Source organism: Struthio camelus, chromosome 14, assembly GCF_040807025.1.
Source record: "Struthio camelus isolate bStrCam1 chromosome 14, bStrCam1.hap1, whole genome shotgun sequence".
NCBI classification, from domain to species: Eukaryota; Metazoa; Chordata; class Aves; order Struthioniformes; family Struthionidae; genus Struthio; species Struthio camelus.
Window position 1 is genome coordinate 21,121,269 of NC_090955.1, and position 20,340 is coordinate 21,141,608.

General features: G+C 38.6%; 1 long non-coding RNA gene across 1 annotated transcript in view; it reads left to right on the forward strand.

Annotated features, from left to right (window-relative positions):
• Positions 1 to 6,611: 6,611 nt before the first annotated feature.
• Positions 6,612 to 20,340, forward strand: part of LOC138060931 (uncharacterized) — an 87,923-nt gene continuing 74,194 nt past the window's right edge. Inside the window, exon 1 of the long non-coding RNA XR_011134433.1 lies at positions 6,612 to 6,676. This is a non-coding gene — a long non-coding RNA (uncharacterized lncRNA). The remainder of the gene's footprint in view (positions 6,677 to 20,340) is intronic.

Here is a 20,340-nt window from a genome sequence, read left to right on the forward strand (position 1 = left end):
AAATACACCTATTTTACCTTTAGCATGGTAAAATGTTTTCTTTCAATGAGAAGAAGGAATAGCCAGAATAAACTTACTTCTCAATCAGAAAATTGCTCGATCAAAAATGCAAGTAATAAACTTGCAATAAAGAGTACCATTGAAAAAACACAGGTGAACCAGAAGGGATTACAGATCAAAGCCTGTTTAAATGATTGTATAAAGGAAGGAATTGGCAACATCACCTCACACTTCAGCTCTTTCGAACACATATATGTTGCTCTGAAATATTCAGCATATTATGATCTTACCTGCAGCTTCTATAATCCTGACCTGAACCTGGGCCTGAGTGACTAGTCTTCTTGTTGCACCAATGTTAATTGCCTTTAGAAAAAGTCCGTATTTTTTGTGAATAAAAAGTCTCTTCCTTCCCAGTGCTTTTTTCCTAAAACTACTGGTGCGCCTTTCAAAGATCCACTGTAACAATAATGTTATAAATTCTTCAAATTTTAGTAGTTGGGGGGAAAATAGTTTAACGCTCTCAGAAAAGAGTACAGTGGTTCCAGTGTAATATTCAGACACATGCAGATCAACTATTTATTCAGATGAAATAGTGTTTTAAAAGTTCCGTTCATTAACGGATCTTTTGTCTGTGAAAGTTTTGCTCACTTAATTTGGAAATTTGCAGTCATTTTCATAGTCATTGTGCCTAAGGAAGAGCAGAACCTGGTTGCAGCGACTACTCTACTAACATTACAGTATTTACTAACCCTTTATGGACACAAACATCAACATTTCTTTGCCAGTTTTCTTTCAAATACATATTGGAAAAGGAGTTATGATCCTCTCACTACACATATGAACGTATGCTTTCAACGTGGTTAAGTCATAATTTCGATTCTGAACACCAGTATACCAAAGCAAAAATTTAATATTGCAATAAATACTGTGCAGATAGAAATCAAGAGTGTTTAGATACAGACTAGGAAAACGGATGCCATATTGCATACATATCTTCTCTGGAAGAGCAAGGCAATCTGCAGTTGTCCTTTGAAAAGCAATTTAATTTAACTATATGTGGGAACAGAAGAAGGGTTTTACATTAATGGAAATAAACACAAGTGGTAGCCTACGGAGAAAATACACATATCCAGCACAACAGAAATACCTTGCTATAACCTTTGTGGAACAACCTGACGTGTGAAAGAATGGTCAATCAACAGTCACGGCCTGTTTTTTGAAATGTGACTTTTATAAATCGGGAATCACTGAGACTGGAAATTGTGCCAAAGATTCATGAGACACAGTGCATTCACTGGGATAAGAAAATTACTGCTTAAGCCTTGGTATGAGTGTCAGACTATAGAAATGAGTCAATCCCAAGTTTTTAACAACCGCATTAAATCTTACTATTCATCCAGTAATTAGAGAATACATCTGTGGAAACTACATGCCTCATGGCAACCTTGCATTATCACAGGTTATATACAGGCAAGATACCGTCTGGTGCAGACGAACAAAAAAAAGAAATGATTAGACACAATTACAGACATCTTTCAATGCTCAAAATTAAAGATTAGCGTTGTTGATCGCTTAACTTTGATTCCCAGACTGGTCAATGGTTTGTTTTGTAACGATGAGAGGCAGGAAGTTGCATATGATTTTGTTACTTGCACTTATTCCATTAAAAATTAAGCCAGAGTTTATCATAAATACTAGTTATGAAGTTAAACACCCTGAAGGACAGGGTTTGAAGTTAAACAACAAAGCTGGATCTCTGTCAAAGATAGAGCTATATTATTCGTTACAAAATTTTCTTCTCCTCTTTTTTCTAAAAAGAAGCAGCAGAGTAGCTTTACAGGGAGTCAGTACATCATGTTACTATGTTTTAGAGTTAGGTATGAAAAAAAAGCTAGCTACCTGATGTGTAGTTATTTTTAGAAGCTGAACATATCACCAGAAAAGTCTGTTCTGCATTCCCGGAGCCAAGATGAGATGTCACTCTTAGAATGGATGCATTTCTGATGTCTGTGGGCAAGGATCCACTAGTGACAGCGCATATCAGCGCTGAAACAGAACAGTAGGGCTATAGTGCAAACTACAAAATGACTTCAGGGAGCCAGAAAACATACTGAAGGAAAAAACGTCAAACTGGCCTTCTTCGTAATTATTCCTGTCCTTGCCGCAGAAGATAGGATGGGAACGAGCTTCTAGCTAGATCAATGGGATAAAAGCGGGGAAGCTTAGTTTGGCTGACTACAGGAACAGAAGCCTGAATACAGTTTCTCCTTTGCAGGAAGAGAAGCAATCGTCTATGTGCTCCAGGCTAGGTGACTAGCATCACTGCAAAGGCATTAAATTAAAGAAAATGAACCCTAACTAACCCTTACAAGTGGGGCACACAAAACGGTGTCCAGTGTGCAGCTTCCGTCTTGGTTTTAAAAGGAGTGAAATGCTTCATATGCAACAGTGGTGCACTTGAGCACCACAACCAAGATACCAATTACAGACTCGGACTAAATTTGCACCTAGAAAAATCCCCCTCCAGCACACTAAATTGCTGATATAGAGGCACGCATAAATCTCCTCTAGGACTTTCAGGAAGTTACCTCCTTTCCTTACCTCTGCAGTTTTGCTCTCGATCTCAGTTCTGCTACAAGCAAACCCTCTGCTTCTCTTGAGGGCCTCCCAGACTCCAAGCATATGTAGCATAGCCCCAGCATTCCAGACGTGAGGTACCGAGTTGTTTTTGGAGAATCAGCTCCCTCTCTCAGCAGAAGCTCAGCCTGACACAGAGGGTAGAAGATGAGGCTAAGTGAACATGCATTGCGTGCAATAGACTTTGAACTGCAACCTGGAAACAAACACATTAAAATTGTACCATTTGTTGCAAGATGAGAAAAGGAACATAAGCGCCTCATTTAATATGAAATATTGATACTGAGCAAAATTAACCACAGCACTAATGAACGTGAAAGGAAATTGTTCAACTGTCTGTTCTACCTGCAATGCTCTAGGAGTCTCAAGACAAGATGTTCTGGAATAGCTTATTTATGAACATAAACCTGATATAACTGTTAGTGCTAATATTAGAAGAAATGGTTCACATCAAATGTTAAACCTGCTATAACCATGCAAGGATTAAAATAAAAGTAGAGGGACAGTGTCATTCCAGATCAAAACTAACCATTCCTGTTTTCAAGTCCTGAAATCAAAATATTTTCAGTATCAATGCAGGAATCCTCTCTTATCTTCTTTGGTCTTTTTTCCCCGTGTTCATATTTTTATGACCTGTTACTTCCTTAATGTGAAAGAATATCCTCGCCATTCTCAACTGAAGCAGACCACTCAAATAGCTGTAAGCTGTATGCTTGCCACCAGCCACGTTGCTGCTTCCTTATAAAAAACATTTTTAAAACCGGCACCAGTGTTTCTAGTTCCTAAATTTTGGTGCCCAAGCCCCTCCCATTGCTACACTAATATTTCAGCAGTTCCCCTTTAACAGATGCAGGCTGAATTTTCTTCAACAGGTTGATCTGACTGATATCATCACCAATATCAGCACCGTCTCCTGCTCAGACTGTCGCGTCTCCAGTGTTATATCCATATAGCCTCAGTGCCCTAATTTTACCTCTTTCCATGTCTATGTCCAAGTTATAGAAGCCTTTCCCAATGTTCTCCATTTCTTCATTTCTGGTTTATAGCATATGAATAATTCATGAATCTATTAATTTCTCTCTCTGATTGAGACTGCTTTAAGTGTAATCGCTGCCTACAGGTTATACACAGGCAGGCTTGCTGTTTTGATACCAGCAGCAAGGACCTTCCATCCCCTCTCCTACCTTATCAATTCACATCCATCAGTGAGATACTTAAAAATTAGAACAACACAAACAAGTGACAAGTGAAACAAGTAACTCCGTGTATTATACTCTGTCCTTTGCTCTTCCATCTGTTTGCATAAAACTTAAAAAAAGCATAGTATTTTAGCTTTTTAACCTCAAGGTAAATTTTTTTTTTTTTTTAAATTTAGCCAATAGGTTTAAAGGATTGAGAAGACAACCGACAAGCAGACACATATCTAACACGACGGTACAAACTTGCTCTCCTTTGGAAACCAAACTAAAAAGTATATACCCAGATCATAATGCTCGGCAGCAACAGTTGCTGGCCATCTTTCACTGCAACTACCTGTAGCATGCCGTTTGCTTGCTGCAGACCACTCTTAGATAATCAGGTAGAAGCAGAAGCTTTAACATAAGTGATTCTGGGAGTCACTGCAGGCTCCCCAAAGTAAAGGGAGTAAGAGGGAATAACGCATGTAAAAAGAGCTACTTCTGTTTGCTTCTGGCACAGACAGCTGAGCTGGCTGGAGGAATGTACAGGAGCATGTATCCAGGTTGCAAGATGAGAGGATGGAAAAATTATTGGACTGCATAGCACACTCTCCCACACTGCCCCCCAACCCTCCCCAACCCTATTAGAAAACACTTGAAATAGATGAAACATTTGCAGTGTCAGAAGCAAAGGCAAATAACTACTTAAGAAATACTGAGGTAGTAATAGTAGTAACATAAACCGCAGAGCCATTTATTAAAACTAAGGCATAGGTAGACACACTGCTATCCTATTCAGAGCGTCTAACAAAAAATAACAGACAAATATACTACAGACCAGCAAAAAAAAAAAAAAATCCAATTGCTCTCCAAATTACTATAGTTTACTTTGTGTGTAGACTTCTTCCTTTAAAATGAACACTTATGCCACTACACTCCCAAACACCAGTATGTTTTGTTATGAGTTTGTGATGTTTAGATTTTAATTAACAACATATTTACTCTGCAGCCTTGCTGGACACAGGATCATCTTCCATTTTATTGTTAACATGAGAAGGCCAAAAAACCTTTCAGAGGTACTGTCTACATTATTAAATAATCAGATAAACTCAAATTCTAAAATGTTATGAAGAACAAAGGATATCTCTCACTCACAAAAACAGGCAGTCCTTGGCAGTCCCTGCCATTATGAGAGCAGAAGAGTTCCAGCGACCATGTTTAGAAACTCACACACTGAATTTAGAGAGTTCAAGTATAATTTTTTCAAATCATTCTGGAAATGGAAGGCGATATTGGCCTCAATAATACATACAGTGAAACCTTAGTGGCTCTTCCACTGATTTTTTCTGAACTTCAGTGGCATAAAGTGCCCTAAATTTCTCCCAAGTCCCAAGTTTGACATTTGCAATGTCAAAGGGTGTCAGCTTAGGAGATTCAGCATTTTCAGTTGTAATGCTTGAGAGAGTGGTGACCTACTGCTTATCTGACCAAGCTAGGATCTTTGTTTGTTTTTGATCAGTTATAGAACAACTATAATCAAATGTTGAGGACGTTCTGCAGACAAGAAAATACAGGCAAAATTTTTTGTGTAACAGTACTGATAATTATTATCATCCATTCTTTTGTTTGGCAAAGCTGCACACAGAATACCAATTAAAACTCAAATTAACCAACGAGGGCTCTAGTCTTCCTCTTTCAACCAGATCATCTCATATGACTCCTCTTTTAATGCAATTCTACTGATACAGCCTCAACACTGCCATCGATAAATATGGTACATGCGGGACAAACTAGCAAATATTTCTCTCCTTTTTAGGAGATTAAATTATGGACCACTATAAAATAACACAACTTTATACAAAGGGTATATATCTCGATAACGACATATGTTTCTTTATCACGACAGTAGAAAGCTTGTTATAACTAGACTGCTTAGCGGCTTAACTGCAAAGCGGCTTCAATTTATCATTGCTGGCCCGTGCTGGTATGTCTGGAAATAGCAGTAAGATTGTAAAAGACACTTGCCGTTCTCTTAAAGTCAGATTTTAAGTTCTCTCCAGAGAAACAGAGCCGTTACCACATCAGCATTACCACAGACATTACCAGTGTCCGCAGTGCTTCTTTATGCTGTTAAACGTGTGACAGAAAGGAAAAAAACGCCAAGTAACAGTAACCACCACCGTCCTTGCAGAAATCACGCTGTGACCTTGCCTTTTGCAAATTAAAACATGCATCATGCAAGCCATTATTTAAAATACAAAGCTTAAAAAGTACTGCTGCGTTACAATGGGACACGTATGGGAACATGTCGTAAATCCAAATGTATACACAAGGCATGTATATTCTGTCCAGATATACACACAACATACGCTCTTGCCTTTTAAGATGAGCTAGGAAAGAACCTAGCCTACATCTCCAGCATAGCGCATAAAAGTTGTATTTGCTGGTCAAGAAAAACGTGCCGAAAAAGCTGCCTGCCAAACGTCAGAGTAGCGTTTTGGAAGGAGGCCTTGTTTTCCCTACCTGCATTTCCTTTTGTACTGCCTTCCCCCCTAGTCAAGCAAGCTATCCTGAGGTAAAACGCGGTGAAACCATCGCATTTCAGTCCTACTTTAAGCTAAACTCACCAGGGTCACCACTGCGAAGCGCCCTCCTCGGCCTGGGCAACCTCTGGGAAAGAGGCAGGTGGCCGCCCCGCCCTCCGCCGAGAGGGGGCTGGAACCTTCCAGAAGGCGACCGCCATGATGGGGGGGGCGGCCTGGGCGGCCGGCTGCGCCCCGGCGTCGGCCACCCGGGGCCACCGGGGCAGTAAAGCGAGAAACGGCGAGGGAAGTGAAAATCTGCAAGAAAACACTGTTCAGGTATGTGTTTCTGTGTAAAATAATAATAAGAAGGAATTACCCCGAGAGCGTGCTTACCTGAATTCGCTGAAGGCGAGAAGAGAGGCTCCCCCTCTTGCTGTGCGGTTGTGATGTTTTTCCCTGGTGCTGAATCCAGAGGTAATTTCCTGATGGTAACTCGGAGGTGGAATATTGCCTTGTACCCGTTGAGCCTTCAGCGGCATTTCTTTGTGATGCGACTTGCTCATTTGGCCTCCTGAGTGCGTTTTTTTTCTCGGTGGCTGGTTTTCTGCAAGCTGGTTTGCCCGCAGGTCTGGCAGGGTGGACTCTTCTTCCCCTGTTGGTCTGAGGCCGGGAAAGGAAGGAAGGGAGCAAAAGCAATGCCTTTGGTTTTCGCCTTCCTGTGTTTTGGGCATTTAAGGAAGTTTCATGAGAAGGATAACATCTTATTCCTTCCCCCCTCCCCCCCCATGTTCATTTATAAGAAGTTTGGTTGCAAGCGCACCAACTAACTTAAGGAAAGGGGTGTGACTGTTGGGGAGGGGGGAGAAGCAAGGTTGTTTTTTGTTTTAACTCTCCCCAAGTCATCAGATACAGGCGTTGGTATTCTTTAAATGTTAAAGTTTTCTTTTATATTCTTGAAGTTCAGCTGATCTGTAGCAGAATGGTTGTGAACAGCCTTGCTATATGACAGTCGAACAGTGTGTCACTAGATTAAACGGGCCCTTTCAAACAGCTTCTGAGTTCAACTTCTTTTGCTGTCGTTTTTATTAAACATATAAGTTTTTCTTCATGAGACCCCTTATTAGATTCCTGTCACTTCCTCCCAAGCAGACAAGCTGGTATATCTATAAAACACCAACACGTTTTCCTTTAGAAAAAACAAAAGTGGTAGAAACTGGCGCTATTACGGTGACCTTACAGGTTCCTCTCAGCAGGAGTTCCTGGGGGATAGTCAGCCCCTGGCAGTGCACAGACTGCCAGCAGCTCTATGTTGAATTCATCTGTCATAGGGTCTGCACCCGGTGGCTGCTCTGCTGGAGACCTTCAGGAGGGAGCAGTGGCCTGGAAGGCCTGCTTTGACCCTCATTTAGCAAGAGCCTCTCACCAGCTGCCAGCCTGAGAATGAGAGGGGCTAAAAGCACCTTAAGGAATCCCATTGCCTGTGCCCTGGCCATGCCCTGGCCAGATTCCCACACTGAGCTCTTTCCTTATGCCTAAAGGAGGCCTGGAAAAAGGATGATCAGGATCAGGCGGTGGCTCTTGTTCCCGGCTTGTTTTTCATGGCTGCTTCTGAGATCTTGGTGAGGGAGCAGATTGTGAACAGCTCTGTTGTAGGCAGGCAGCAAGTTCTGCACACTCAGAAAGCATTGGACATCCTGCACGTGATGTAGGGCTGACAGTCTGTGGAAGAACAGTGGCACATGACTGACTCAATGCCAGCACGTGTAGTTTGCCAGCCCAGAAAGGTAAAATAAGCCTGAAACAGAAATGGAAAAAAGGCATAGTTGTTGAACTGTTTACAAACAATTCTGGCTGCTGCTAAAGTTCTTACATAGATTTTAGCAGTAGTTAGCACCTGAATTACATGGGAAGCAGATTTGGCACAACCTAGTCTTTCTGATAACAAAGCAGACTTTTTTGGTGCTGATAGGAACACTTCTGTACCAGCTAAGCAATGCAGGCTCCCTCTGGTGGCTAATTTACATAAAAGACAAAATTCAGGAGTCCAGGGGATTTGGGTTTAGCTTGATGAGGTAAAACATGTTGGAGAGCGCATAGGTTGAGGGAGCTATAAGAGTCCTGTGAGGCACTGATCAGTAAATGCTCTTACTATGAATGATATTAAAGACTCAAGTATTGTAGAGGCTTTAAGTTTTGACTATGAAAACTGAAAGCGTATGGAAATTTTAAAAGTCTTTGTTTAATTTAAAACCTGAAAATAAGGACATTAACTATAAAATAACTCAGTCTTACTTCATAATGTTCCAAAAAACCCCATCATACGGACAATTTTATTTCCCTCCCTCTTGTGATCACCCTTGTTATTACTTCAAGGTAGATACCTACTTCTGGAGATGCCAGAATAAAACGAGGCTTAAAATAAAAGATTTTTTAAAAGCATAAGTACTCGCAAAAGACGTTCTTCGACTTGCATCTGTGGTGAGCACACGTCTTATAGATCAAGAAGATCTTTAAATCCAAAAAAAAAAAAAAAAAAAGCAAAAAGCCCAGATAATTGCATAACATGATTACACAGCTTCCAGCTATCAAGCCAAACTATTCAGCTTCAATTCCATGTGGACATAAGGCAAAAATCTAGTAGATCTTGATTAAGTACTTAGTTAAAAATCCCATAATTGGCTAAACATAGCCTACTAATTAGAAAACTATTTGTATTAGAACCTTCCATCAGGTCAGAAGCAAGCATTCAATTGAAATGGGCGATTTTAGTATTACGTGCAGCCTGAAGTGAAATGTATCAAGATTAGTGGCAGTCTGGAAGGTGAATTCTAACATGACAGCTCCTGGTGCCTGCACAGCTAGAAGTGAGGCTCGAGTAGGAGATGGTGTTTGTTAGAGTCACCTAAATATTGGATAATTGATACAAATCTTACTGGAACTTCTGAACAATCAACTGCAGAAGCAGAGACTTTGGTAGTATCCAATTTTGGTTGCAAGTATTTGCTACAGAACACGCTTGTTTGCCAATGTTTCAACTCCTCCCCACAAACACCTCTTCACGTTTTATTCTCACTAGTACTGTAATAAAGAGTTTGTCCGAGAGTCTTTGTAGGAAGTGTTTCCTCGTTCTGAGGCAGCCCTCTGTGAAGTTTATGCCCTTGTTCAGTCAAATATTTCATAGCCTTACAAACTGTTAAAAGTTATTTCAGGATTGTTTTTTATGCTTCCTGTCCTCTCTCTCAACACGTGTTAGAATTGCCAGAATATTATTAAAGCAAGTTGTGCCTTTAAGAAATGTTCTTCTGTCAGTTTGTTTTATATTTTAGGCCAATCTCTGTAAAATCCTTACCTAACCTTTACAGTACTGCAGAAGGAGAGGAAGGGGGAAAAGGTTGCTAGGATACTTGCAAAAAGACAGATTAGCCGCAGTAGAAGTGAGACAAAAAGAATTAAAAATCTCTAAGTTAAACATCCCATTTCAACAACTATCAAAATTTCATAGTCCTTCATTTTATAATGAGAAATAAAAATTATGAATAGAGTCCAAATTTCACAGACATATGGAATGTTAAAGCACTGCCCTCATGAGTCAAATCCAGGATATGTGAACCTGGATGATCAGTTTCTCTTACTGTTTTCTGAAGATCTGAGCATTATTATGAGCCTTTTGATATCCTTGTTTTATCATCCATCCACACACTCGTAAGTGGAGCTTTGGAGCACTAAGTCTTCCACAAAATACCAAGTTATAGTTGAACAAAGTTGATGAAACCAAGTACAATTCTGAGACTCCAGTACAAGACTTCTGGACGGTGGTGCTGGATCCTCATTTTGCATCAGTTAAATTCCTTTGAACTTTTCTACACTTATAACTGTGACAGCAAAAATTCAAGAGGAAAAATAAAGTTGAGGGTGTAGGTGCTTTTCCTTCTCCACAATATACACTTTTGATTCAGACTCTGATAAGAAATAAATCCTTACATATTCTTCTTGAACATAGTGAAATTCCTGCTTCTTTCTAAAAAAAAAAAAAAAGAAAGCTTTTTGTATGTTTAAATCCACTGCAACAGCGCTCTGTGCTCTAGTTGTCCCTACAGTGCATTAGTTCTGAGGTAGAACAAGTACTAATAGAAGGCTATTAGAATTATTTAAAGCACTTTATTTGGGGCCCCCTCTGTAGCTTATCCATTTTAGTGAGGCTTGCACATGCTAGGATGAACAGTTTTTGATCAGATTAGGTCAAAGAATGAAGCCATCATTACTCCATAGGGTGATCTGCCACCCTCTCCCCCAAACGTGGGTGCTCTCATGCTTTCTCGACTAGCAAGTAAATCAGCATTAAGGGTCCTTTCTTCTTTTCCTTTCCATGAATAAGGCTTGAGGCACAGCCCTTGCCTTTAGAATGTATGTGGGAGATCTGGAACACAAGACAGATGGGGCATTTTCTGAGTTCAGGACCACAGAATACTTACACAGTGTTTACTCTGAAGATGTTTATGGCCAGCTACAGCAAACAAGAAGAACTGCCTAACACTGCTCTGTCAAGCCAACATTCATCATGCAATTTTAATAATAGCAGCTGCTTATTTCTCTGTGCTGTTAAGTTACAGGCAGGAGGAATTGTTGACCTCAGAGCGTAACACGGAGATGAAGAACGCATGCCAGCTATCAACTAGATACTATAATAGTAAACTACACCACTGTTTCCCCACATTGCCCAAAATTGTCAGAATTGGCTTTTCCTGAATAGCCAGTGATAACTTTGAAAGCTTAAAGGGGAGAACACTGTCAGTTCTGTAATCAATTACTATGACTGACCAGTCTTCCATTCTGTTATCCAGTTCAAGTAAGAATCTGCTCTATACCCCTATAGTCTACACAGAGGGATTTATGTGGCATCACAGCATGATCTCCGCACCAGGAGACTTCCTTGACTTAACTATTGTCTTATTTTGCTCTCTGACTCTTCTGCAGCCATATGTTTTTCTTCCTCCTCTGTTTGCCCTTATGTGGGAGGCAAAAGTAAGGTTGCTTTAGAAAAAACAAAACAAAAAACACACACACACACACACATTGCCTGCATAAATGGCACTGGGCTATTCACAATCTGAGATGTGAAATTGGTAAGAATCCAAATGCAGCTGCATAAAGAAAGCAAACAGCAAGCTGGAATGGAAACATTTGGATAATTGCAAACATGCCAAAGTGGGGGAACATGAATCTGTGCCAAAATAAATGTAGTCATTTTGGCTTTCTGCAGTATCTGCTGAATTGAAGACATAGAAGCTATAACATTACAAAGCCAGAGATTTACATAGGAAAGTAGGTTGTATGAGTTAAGAAGTAGTGCAGTCTAATAGGTAGGTCACTTTATAAGAACACCAAAGATCCAGCATCAGGGCACAGAAAGGAACTACTCCCTAAGGAGCAAGGGGCCAGCTACAATAACATAGCCAGCAGGGCCTTGCTAGGCAGGGCCCTCTCCCACAGTACCGAAGCAAGGCAAGCAGGGCAGACCCAGAGAGGGTAGCCAGGGCTAGCCAGAAGTTGAGATCAGAGAAGTCCATTATGAGGAGAGGTAAAGCTTGGAATGTGAATTTACAAGTCAGGGACAGACACAAACCAGTGATTGCCAGGTAAGTCCACAGTGAACAAGGCAGCTGCAACATCAAGCTAGGAAGTCAGTCCATGAGTCAGGGTCCAGATCAACAGGGTCCATAACTGGGCAAACACACAGCTACAACAGAACTCATGCAGAGACAGAAGGCCCAGGCCAGAGCTTAAATGGAGCTCCTGCACCAGTGAGCAGGGGTGTGGGTAGAGGCCTCAGGTGAGGCTGGTCAGGGATATTAAGGCCTGTTAGTACACTCAGGGCCCTGATATCCAACATCTGTTTCTAGCTCTGCTACTGACCTGCTGTTTACTCTTGGGCAAGTTACTTCACTATCTGTATCTACATTTCTCTTTCCGTTCTCTATTCATACTCTCTAGATCTCTGTCTTTCCCTCTATGTGGTTGTAGCATACTGCAAAAGGACACTGATCTTCATGCCTGTAGAGAACTTGAGTCTATCCTAATGGTACCAATGAATGACAGAATAAAGTAAAGCAAACATCAAATATTTCGGGGACAGAATTTACAAAGAGGAATAATCAAAAGCTGAGGTTTACAGGTTTGGTAGACAGTAGGAGAAATAACAGAGCCAAATTTTCTACACTGTATCCCATTAAGATAAAATGAGAGTGCAAACAGACCCTTAAGAAAATAAAACACTCCACAAATGTAATTGTTGCCTTTTTAGTTCTTGTCATTGCTTTTCCGAATTCTACAGATCTCCTGTCTGTGGTTCAGACTTTCAAAACATTGAACGTTGCCACTGAATGTGGACAAATCTCTGCCTTGCATCAGTCTGCACATCTGTGGTCTGGGGAAGCTCCGTTGCTGGGTTGCAGTTGAATCAGGGTTCCAACCACTGACCATTTTAGATAGGTACGACAGATCAGAACTTGCAATCCCTGTTGTTGAATTGCATACTTTGAAAAAAAAATAATTTAAAACAATTTTTATGCAAAGAATTGCTTTTTAGATACGAGTAAGAAGATTCTGTGTTTCGGAGAAGCAAAAAGTACAGCCCAAATAGAAGAAGAGCTTGGATCACTCAATAGAGCTAAATTCAGATTATATTGGAAGTAAACATGAATACTGAGGAGGAATAAGCATACTTGGGAACTAGGGATACTAAATCTTGATCATCCAGATGCTAGTGAAAGACTGGGACTAAAACTTGGCTGACATTTAATGTCAGTATAGCAGATGCTGAGCACATGACCCTATTCTAACAATGTGGAATTGCAGATAACTAAGGTTAGAGTAAGTCAAATCTGCATCAGTTTACACACTCCCAGATGAATGGCATTTTCATTAGAACTGAATCATGTATTCAAATTCTGCCACCATATAAACTTTAATTTCAGAACTAGCAAAGGCTATTCTGAATACATGTAGTTTTAGGTTGGAGTTTTTAAAAATCATGATAAAATAGAAGCTAAAACATACCAAATAATGCACAGTACCTCCAGAACTCAAAAATCTTAGGAAAATATCAAGGCTACTTAAAAATATTATGGATACAGCACAATTTGTTAAATTTTCTGTTCTAAAATACGTGAAGTGCCTTTTTCTCAGAGGAGGTGGAAATGGTATTCTGTGCAAGAGGCTGATTCCTGAAATACTTTGACTGTTGGTTTTTTTTTTTTTTTCTGATAGTGATCTTCATTTCATTTAACATACATTTTAGAAGGCGTTAAATAGAATATATATTCTTTACAGGGCAAATAGACTTTTGATATGCCAAACTTTTTTTGGTAATATGAATAATTCAAGTCATCATAGTACTTGATTAAGCCTCTGTGAATTTCAAATCATTTCTTAGGTAACCATTGTAGTTCAGAATACCTATTTCTGTCTTAGGAGCATAAGCTCCAAATAACGGGTAGCTCTCTTGTTCAGTCACAAAGGCTGAAAGACAAAGCGAATGAACTTAAATTAATTTAGCCTTAGACAAACATGTGAGACCTCTCCTGGGGGAAAGAGAAAACTTGAAAATACAACAGGCGAAGGAGAAAAACCTCCTATATGCACAGTTTTTTTTTGATTTTAGAAGTGTAGATAGCAAAGAGGCTATCTTAATTGCAAATATGCTCAGAAAATGAATGAAATCAATTACAAATTAAGTTTGCAGTTAGCTCGTGGATGACTTTCCACAGATAACATTTTAGCAATAATTCATGTTTGGTATAAATCATTTCAAATTCAGATAGAGCTGAAAGGAAAAAATGTATTTGTAGCACCAAACTATTCTGAACTGAATTTCTGATGCTACAATATTATAATACAGTATCATTACTGTGAAACCTAACAGAGTTATGTAGGGCTGTATACCAATGTAAGTTAAGATTTGGGGGGAACTAGCAGTTTGCAGCCACATAATGGATGTCAACATAAATGAGAAAATGATAAACCTGCTAGGAAATATAACTTGGGAGCCTGTTTTTTTTTTTTCTGTTGAAATTTCTTCCATTTTTAATTACACTATTAGTCTTCTCCAAGCAGTGTTATGAGTGAATGTATTAAAATATAAGGGAGGTAGAATGCAGTCAGGCTGAATGTGTATATTCTGAGGTCATGCTCAATGATTCATCGCTGTAATATTCCTAATGTCTGTGTTTAAGTACTGTCTCAATGTAGATTTAGACTTAATAGAAAATAATGAATCTCACCAACTTACTCCTATATAGTTTGTTAAAAGATCATTGTTTTCTATTACTTAAAAATGGTGCAAAATGCAGATATAAAGACTCACTTGACTTGCAGACCATAATCTAAGACGTTTAAGTCATGATAATAATATGAGCATATCCTTCCACAAGAAAGGGATTTATTTTCACTTTGTTAAAATTCTTTTGGTTCATACTAAAGTATAACAAAATAATACCTAGGTTTCTCTGAGGAGCGGATACTTTTGTAGCCAGAAAACAACGTATGCAGAAACTAGGTATCCACCCATTTAAAAATATGTCAAGATTCCACCACTGTACGCTGTCAAATGTTTTCCTGCCATAATCAGAAGGAGGTGAACAGAACTGTTTTGATGATATTTTTAAAGGCTTCAGTGATTGTTGGCAAATATTTTTAGTGCATGCTAAATAAATAACAATGAAACGTATTTTTTTTCTGGATCTAATAATGTGCTGACACAGTCCAGATTCATAGTGAAAAGAGGGAAGGTTTTATTGGGATTTCAGAATTTAACATCAATATTTAAAAAAAGAAAACTCTCATGAAATCTTTGGAAGAGTCAACTAAAGGTATTCCCCCTGAAATGATAACTTCTCATTCCCCAGAACACAGCTAAACTAGTAAACGTATAAGAACAACTGTATAAACAGGAAAAAATTAATATTAAACTGGCTTCACAGTAATTCTTGTTTACATTAGGAACGGATTTTGTTATTACCGTAGTTACAAACTGATGTTAGAACTTTAGAAAGAAGGTTTGAAAAAATGCTCGTAATATTAAAGTAGTGCATTTTCTGTGGAATTTTTTAGGCCCTCCCCCTCCAGAAGACTGAATTCTTTTCTTCTTTGGCCAATTACTAGCTTTCTTTACATTTCACACTGGTGAACTGCAGTATTCAAGTGTATTCAGACTGTCACCTCACTTGCCTTTCTATCCTGAATTGCACATACTGTCTGTTTTGAAGAAGCTGAAATCTACTCATTAAGTCTGATTCAACCGTTTTGTTGGTAGGCGTGTAAGTGCCAACACCTGCCAAGACTTGGTTCTGCTGTGTCCCCTAACCCCTCTCCTGAATTTCCTGTGAGGTGCATCGCAGGACATGTTGCTGTGCTAAAATATCATGAATTCTTATCTCACAGTAAACAGATAACAACATCAAATTTGAAAGATTAATATCTTAACAGCTGTCTTGTTTGAAAGATGGAAGTACACTAGCAAACATAAAATAGATTTCTCAGAAGTACAGTTAAGAGACAGTGTAAGAATTGAAAAGATTCTTGTCAAGCTCATTCCAGAGACTTTTAAAAACATCCTTCTTCCTTTGCGATGATGTATTTAACTCGTCTCTCCTGTCTATCTTTGTTGAAGCTTTTGCATAATGCAGTTTTACTACAAACTTTCTGTCTGTTTGACTTAAGAACCCTCAAAAGTCTCTCTACAATAGAGTTTCTGCATGAAACTGAAAGCACTAAGTGGCTGAACAGCACACTTCAAAAAGAGAGGATAAGGCCAGCTGCTTTGGAAAAGAGTAAAAGTCTGTTCAGTTGCCAGAGGAACTGAGACATGTTAAGACCACCCAGAAAACAAATAGCCTGCCAAATATTCAAAATCCAAAGTACATCTCACATAAAGGGGTGCATTTTACCTTGAGAACTCTCAGGACCAGAAAAATTTTACTTTTTACGCTTCAATATTTAGAGCCATAATGAAGACCTTGCAGCTGAAACTTTGTATTTATAATTACTTACTCTTTCCTGTATCAAAAAGTAATATGTTGAAGAAATAGACAATAATTAAAACAGAAGCAGAGGTGAGGTGAGAAACACCTCTGTTGTGAAACTGTTACTCACTGAGAGTTTGCAGTTATGGTAGTACTGAGGAGGCTTGAGTTTTAGTCCCTGCTCCAGTATGTGCGTAGTCTACATAATACACAGCATACAACCAAGGAGAAAATGGAGAAGAGGTAACAGTAACAACAGCAGCAATGTTGTAACAGAACAGGATGATTACTGTACCGCTAGAGGGATTTTTCAGTAAAAGCTTTGGCAGCTGCTAGAGCAAGTCTACCCAGGGTGGTGTTTGTTTTGCACTTGTAATCCCTAAATTTCCAGGTTTGTCATTACTTAGCCTCTAACTAGAAGACAAGAGAAGAGGAACAGAAGAGAAGAGAAGAGAAAATTCCTAAAATTTTCTGATGGTTAGGGACATCTACATCCAGTCACTCACTGTATTAGCTGTACATGTAAATAACAAGGGGAATAGTACTAGTAGGAACATCGCAAGGTAATATGCTGTCCCTAACTTTGTTGTGTGAGGGAATGCTAGGATAGAACATTTTGATGGTGTTCCTTGAGTGCTGTTATACCTGATTCTGAGATGTTAAAGCAAAAAGGTTCCAGTGTGATCATCTTGTAATTGGTACGCAATAGCGCTCTACAGCACCACCTTGGGAGTTTTGGAACAACGCTTGCACACACAGGTAATATGCTCCCATGTCACAGGTTCAGTATGTATGACATCAGCCCTACTTTGTATTGGTGCTAGATCTTTACTGCAGATGTGATGCACTGACACAGTAAAATTAATGCTTTTTCCTATAGCATTTAGTGTGCATAGGACATAACTTTGAAGGGAATAAGGGAATCTGAGGTTTCTATAAACTGTCACACTAGAAAGAAACAGTAGTCGTGATTCCACATTTGGGATTGTATTCAGACTTTCCGTTCTGTTAGAATGAATTTTTTAATTGATGAAGATAAGAACGTAATCAACACTCGCATGTTAAGATGTGATAATCTGATCAAATGTGCCATTACGTTTATAAATGAATATCTGATTTAAAAATGTTTAATACTCTATGGTAAGGCAGCAGTTTCCCCTCTTGTGCTGTTCTAGTAAAAACAGAGTTATCAGAGGCTGGCTCTTCAAAGAATTGTTAATTATGCAGCAGCATCTGCTTATTATCACAAACCTGCCAAATGGTAGTGATAATTTGTCTTATGCTTGAATCTAAATTATTTCAATTTGTATTGTACTAAGACTAGTAACTAGTGATGAGAATACCACTGGATAAGCAATTATTATCTATTCATAGGTTACTGGTAATAACTCACATTTACAAAGGATTTTATGATAATTAAAAGTGTAACTGAGTATTAACTTTGAGCACAATGAGGTCACTGCAACAAAATACATTACTGCGATGAATGACTGTAGCCTTCACCATCTGCACAGCACCTCAGTCAATCATATTAGGAGCAAACCCAGACATGTCTTGGGATAAAAAGATAATTGTTTCCACAAATATATCTGGAAGTTATTCAAAAATGAAAACATTTGTCTACCAAGTGTTTTTTGAATGCTATGTTTACACTGTGGAATGTTCAAATAATAGATCTTATAGCCAAAATATGATGATCTGTTCTGACATCGTAGGTAGATAGCACGGCTATGTATTTTTCTTGGTACTTACTGCATCAAAGCTAGTAACTTATGATTGAGTTACAGCACGTGTTTTAGAAGAAAGTCTATTTGAGTTAAAACATTTGAGTGCTGGAGAGGCAAAACTTCATTAATTTGTCTGAGATTGGGTGATATGCCACTAGCAAGGGGTGGGTGAGTGGGTGAGGGTATGTGTGCTTTTTTGCAACCCCCCAAATTTAATTTTTCAGTAATATAGTAATAATGTGATATTTCTGAACACAGAGAAAGACAGCCCCCCTACCAACCCCAAGGAGGAGGGAGAGAGTAAGTCTCTGTGCAAAGTAGATGGGAAATAACTTTAAAAAAAATAAGTCATATTTTGGGTGGGAATGATTTTCTTGCAACATCCACAAGTCTCCTTCCGTTTTTTCTTGCTTTTTCCTTCCAACTTCTCAAGATATTTTTTCATTATTTCTGATGCAGCTTGTCACCTTAATCTGTAGAAATACTTTCCCATTTAACAGATAATTTTGTAAAAGATACAGAAGCAGTTGTGTTTAAAAGTGGATCTCAGGAGTTACTAGATCAGAAGAGAACTTGCATGTGGGTTTTGGGGGACACAATATTTCCAGAAAAGATAATTTTATCATGAAAGAAGTATGTAGTATCTCCTTCTGCATGTTAGGCTTTGAACCAATGATAAAGATATTTTAGGGAGGTATGTCTGTGTTTTTGCCAGCCACCAATGTGATCTGTGTTGCGTGACATGAATTCTGTCTCGTGTGCCTGATTTTCCACTTTCTTGACTTGATATTTTTCAGTGACAGAAATTTTCCTGCTCCCCCCAACTCATAAAATTACTTTTTGAATCATTTGAATTCAGAAATTTTTGAATCACGTCCATCCTTCATTAAGTTAGTCAAAGCCTGTATAAGATATTTGTCTGACTCATTTTTAATGGCACCTCAGCATGAAATAGCAGAAATAATAAATATTTTGAATGTATACCTTTAAAATACTGTCACTGAATGACAACATGATAAAAACGTAAGGAAAATGAAAAGAAAATTTACTAGCGTGCTTGCAGGAATGCTAAAAAGTGCTTGTGGAGCACCTGTCTTGATACGATCTTTTATGGTTCCGTTTCCCAGAATTATTTCTACAGCGAGGAGTCTGAGCCTGAGATGAGTTCTAGTCTTGGAAAGCTATTTTGACTTACATCCTTTCAGTTACTGTCCATGTACTAACCATTGGCTGATCTGGACAGCACTGGCAAAACTGGGTATAGGGAAGCCTATAGCTGAGGAAAAGCAGTCTGATTTGTCATCATTTAGTAATACCGCTATATGGTCTCTGCAGAGTGCTTTTTCTCACTAGATTTCAATATGATTTACAAAGAAATGTACTGCTCTCAGCCATTTTCCAAGAGGCAGCAAAGATTAGATTTGTATTATGCTCTAATATATGGCCTTCTCAAGAATAAATGCTAGCAACCCCTCCCCCCTAAAACCTAAAAAACTCCATAAGCAGCAGTTATTGGCTACTATATTTTAAAGATACTGTCAAGGCTAGAAAAGCCTATCAGAAATATAGGAAGTTTGTCTCCATAGGACAAGAGGTGGATCAACGTGACAAAAGAAAAAAATCTTGTTGCTGTGAAGAAGTAAACCTGCATAAGGTGTTCTTTTAATTTTAAAATAAGTTATATTGCCTTTATTAATGTGGTAATAATTGCATTGTTATTTAGTGCAAAACTAAGTACTTTGGAGAAGACCAAAAAAAGGTCATTTAGCTTTAGCAACTCTATATTCTTACTGAAGACTTATTTAAAAAAACTGGAACGACTAATCTATTATTTGAAAACTGAAAATGTTGACTCTTCATTGAATTGGATAAATTATCTTATGTCAAGGCTTCTGGGCAAGACTTAATTCAACTGCAGATTACCCTAACACCCATTGACAGAAGTTTATGACTTTTCCATTAATCAAACTGTCATGATGTTTATTTTAAACAATCTGTTTCATTTTCTTTTGCTTTCATTTTGATGTATTGAAGATCAACTCTTCAATGTGTGCAATTTAAGTTTCCATTGCTGATGACAAGTTTAAATTGAGAATAGTTTTGTAAAATTATGGGTATCAGTAGAGATAGAACAGAACAATGTAATTATCTACAGAGAAAATCATTAGAACTTGATAGGAAGTGAACAGTGAAAAATCAGCTGCAGAATCAGACATGCCTTTTGAGCTATACAGACATATAAATGGCTTCATAT